This window comes from Gekko japonicus, unplaced genomic scaffold (assembly GCF_001447785.1).
Source record: "Gekko japonicus isolate JY-2015 unplaced genomic scaffold, Gekko_japonicus_V1.1 scaffold1183, whole genome shotgun sequence".
In the NCBI taxonomy this organism is placed as follows: Eukaryota; Metazoa; Chordata; class Lepidosauria; order Squamata; family Gekkonidae; genus Gekko; species Gekko japonicus.
Window position 1 is genome coordinate 590,166 of NW_015167574.1, and position 4,093 is coordinate 594,258.

The following is a 4,093-nucleotide window of genomic DNA, read 5'->3' on the forward strand; positions in this document are numbered from 1 at the left end:
GTGTGGAAGGCCTTCTTGCCTGCAGCATGACCTCAATCACTTCGCCGGGAAATCCCTTGTCCGCTAGTCATGTGCGTTCAATTTCCATGCAGTCAATTGAAGCCATGCTGGGTCCGGGTGGAGAATGGGCCCTTGCTGTAGCAGGTCCAGTCTCTGAGGCAGAGTCCGCGGTGTCTGGGAAGCCAGCTGGACCAGGTCGGAGAACCACGGCCGTCTTGGCCAGTGGGGTGCCATGAACACCACTGTGGCCCTCTCCCGTCTGATTCTGTTGAGTGTTGCCTCTATGAGGGCTGTAGAAGGAAAAGCGTACAGGAGGCCGTTTGGCCAGGGGTGGGATAACGTGTCAACTCCCTCCGCAGCTGGATCCTGATATCTGGATAGGAACTGCTCCACTTGGTGGTTTTTGGAGCTTGCTAGGAGGTCCATCACCGGAATTCCAAACCTTTTTGTGAGCTGGGCAAAGACCTCCTTGTTCAGTGCCCATTTGCCGGGATCCAGATCCTCTCTGCTCAGCCAGTCTGCCTGCAGGTTGGATAAGCCTTTTAGATGTTCCGTCTTGAGGCTCCTGGTGAGTTTCTCTGCCTAACGAAGTAGGTGTCTTGCTTCTGTGAAGAGGGACCTGGACCTCGTGCCCCCCTGCCAGTTGATGTGAGCTTTCGTGGACATATTGTCTGTGCGCACCAGCACATGCTGGTTCTGTATGTGTTGCTGGAAAGCCTTCAGTGCTAGCGTGACAGCCCTGAGTTCCAGCCAGTTTATGCTGTGAGAGGCCTGTGCCGGGGACCACCTGCCTTTTGTGACAAGGTGACCATAGTGTGCCCCCCAACCTCTCTTGCACGCGTCTGTGGTTATCATCAGTCGCTGGGCCCGGAGAAAGCTGATGGTCTTGGCCAAGTTCTCTGGTTGTACCCACCATAGCAGCTCCCTTCTGAGGTCTTCTGATATCAGTATCTGGATGTGCCGTTTTTTGGCAACATCTCACTGGAAGGGAAGAAGTGCCCACTGCAAGGGCCTGGCGTGGAATTGCACCCAGGGAACTAAGTCGATTGTCGAGATCATCAAGCCCTGCAGCGCTGCTAGCTGCATGAGGTCCGCTCGATCCTTGGCTCTGACATCTGTCACTAGGGCCTTGATCTGCTTCTCCTCCAGCAGCTTGAATGGTGTTCAGCCATGCTCCAAGGTGCACAAGGTCCCGTGTGGGTGTCAAGTGGCTCTTCTCCTCGTTGATGAAGAAGCCATGTGCGCACATGAAATTCCTTGCTCTCTGGGTGTTGCGGACTGCTGTCCGGTAGTCCTCTGCTCGTATCAGGATGTCGTCTAGCTACGCATACATGTGGATCCCCTGCAGGTGCAGGGCCGCCACCAGAGTCACCATGACCTTGGTGAAAACTCTGGGGGCCGAAGAAAGGCCAAAGGGCAAGGCCTTGTACTGGAAATGGTGGTCCAGGAAGCAGAAGCGCAGGAACTGCCGAGAGGAGGAGTGTATAGGGATATGTAAGTACGCCTCCTTGAGGTCCATGGAGATCAGGAAGACTCCCTGTTGTAGCACTTGCAAGATGCGACGGAGGAATTCCATCCGGAACTTCCTCTGCACTACCCATCTGTTCAATCCTTGCAGGTTCAAGATCACTCTCCAGTCCCCTGACTTCTTCGGAACAACAAACAGGACGGAATATATTCCTTTGAAGCGCTCCCTTACGGGTACCTCCTCTATGGCGCCGATGTCCTGGAAGTGTAAGACTGCCTCCTGCAGCTGTCGCAGTCGTTCCTTTTGTCTTGGGACTGAGGACGGGTTGAAGCTGTGCGGAGGAGTGCCAATGAGTTCTATCCTGTAACCTTGAGATATGATCGTCTGCACCCACTGGTCTGTGGTGGTCTGGCTCCAAATGTATGTGAATGTCTGGAGCCGGCTCCCGATCTGGCCGTCATGCCGTCTGCGTCTTTGGGAGGGCACCCTTTTCGGGTCTGTAGGCATGGGGGTATTTTGCGTGCCATACTTGAAGGATTTGAATGATCTGCGATCTCTGGTATCACATCCCCGTCCAGCATTGTAGTGGCCACGAAAGGAATGTGAAGTTCTAGGTTTGGTGTCTCTCTCACAACGATAAGAAGATGATGGCATAGCCTTCTTCTTTTCCTTCGTTTCCACAAGCACCTTGTCGAGGTTTGACTCTCCAAAGAGAAGCCTGCCAGAGAACTTTTCAGTGGCCAGGTTACTCTTTGACAAGGTGTCCACTTTCCAATGTTTGAGCCAGATGTTTCCGCGGATGATGATGTTGACTGCCTGTGCCCTGGCGCAGAATTGAATGTTGTCCTGGGATGCATCCACTGCAAACTCAGCCGCGAGCTTCATCTTCAGTAGAGTTCTCCTCAGGACTGGGGGGACCCTCAGGGTTCTGCAAGAGATTGTCGGCCCAGATAGTGGCGGCCCTGGTGAAATTTGACACAGCGGCTGCTGAGCGAATCGCCAAGGGCATGGCTTCATGTGCCTTCTTCAGAGCAGCTTCGTTCTTCCTATCCATGGCGTCCTTTAGAGCGTTTTCCCCAACTTTTGGCATCACTGCCCCCAAATGAAGAGCCACCACCGGAGCATCAATTAGCGGCACCCTGAGGTCCTCCATTGTGTCCTCAGGCAAAGAGTAAAGGCGCTTTGCTATTGCCAATAGGGAGGTCCCACCCCCTGGGTTGGCCTACTCTTCCCGAATCACATCATCAAAGTAATCTGGAAAAGGAGAGAAGGTTTGGATCTTAACAGTTTTTTAAAAACCCCTAGGATCTAGATGTGCAGAAACAGATGACCGTGGCTTTTCTGGCACTTCCATCTGGTAATTTAGGGTGGAAATGACCTTTTACAAAAGCCGTTGGAAATGCTCCATCTGAAAAAGGCGCGAGGATGCCGGTTTTACTTCTGTCTTGTCCCCGGACCATTCCCCCTCCTCCTTTGCTGTGTTGGCCACGGATGTAATGGTGGAGGCTATCTCCACCTGTTCAGAACTGATGCTAGTCAGGTGTTCTCTGGCAAGGGTGGTGCCTAACCCAGGCCACCAGGGTGCCCTAGCCTGATCTCGCTCCCCCTCTTCAACACCCGGGGCCCCATGCAGAATTGGTGTCCCTGGACTCCTACGCCTTTTCGCAGGGGACCTTGAGCCTGAAAAAGATTGAGACGTCGAGGAGTGATGGCGTCCCCTGCGTTTTGATCCCCTCGAGAAAAATCCTCCTCTGGGCTCCTGGGATTCCAACTGAGTTGGGAAAAGAGCCGCTGCCCCCCCCCGGTTCCCAGGAGCGTTGGGCCATTGTGCAGCTGGCCAAGATCTCCCCATAAATGGCCACAGCCAAGGGGAGCCCACAGGGAATCAGGGAAGGAAAGGGTAGCTGGGTGCCGTGCCATTCAGAAGCTGCGGTGCCTGAGGGACTTGCTGCTGCGGCTGCAGAATGGGCTGGGAAAACTGCTGCTGCTGCGCCTGGATGGGCTAGGGAAGGGGGAGAGGTTGGGAAACTGCCATCATCCCCCATGGTCCTAGTGCCCCCGCGGTTCCCCAGTGCCCCGAAGTCTGTCCCTGAGCAGGCCCCGGAACAAAGCTTAGGTCTGGATATGGCTGCGGCACGGTTCCGTTGGGACTAGTCCCTGCTGGGACCTCCCCCCCCCCTCGGAATGGGCTCACCGGGTGGGAACACCGGCCCTAGTGTTTTCCCACGCCGCTTCTTCCTTGCGGCGCCATCTGTCATCTCCGCCATTGCCGTGCGAGGGAGGGAGCCCTTGGATTTAGAGCGTCCCATCCCTCCGGCTCTGACCGCGACCTCCATGCAGCCATCTTGGACCACGTGAGTGGGGGGGAGCGGGGACCAACCAGCACAATGCGATCATCTGGCCCCGCGCCTGTGGAGCTTCCTTCTGTTAGTTGCAGCGGCGCGATCTCCAGCCGCTGTTCTTCTTGCAGCCCAACTCCCGAAGCCTTGGAAGTGAAGGGCTGCTGTTCCACTGGGTTCGTTGCCGCACCCATCTCCCCTCCCTCCGAATCCCCAGAAGGTGGGGGATGCCTCTTCTTCTTTTTTCCATCTTGCGACATCTGAGACGGGTCTTCTTTAAAATCTG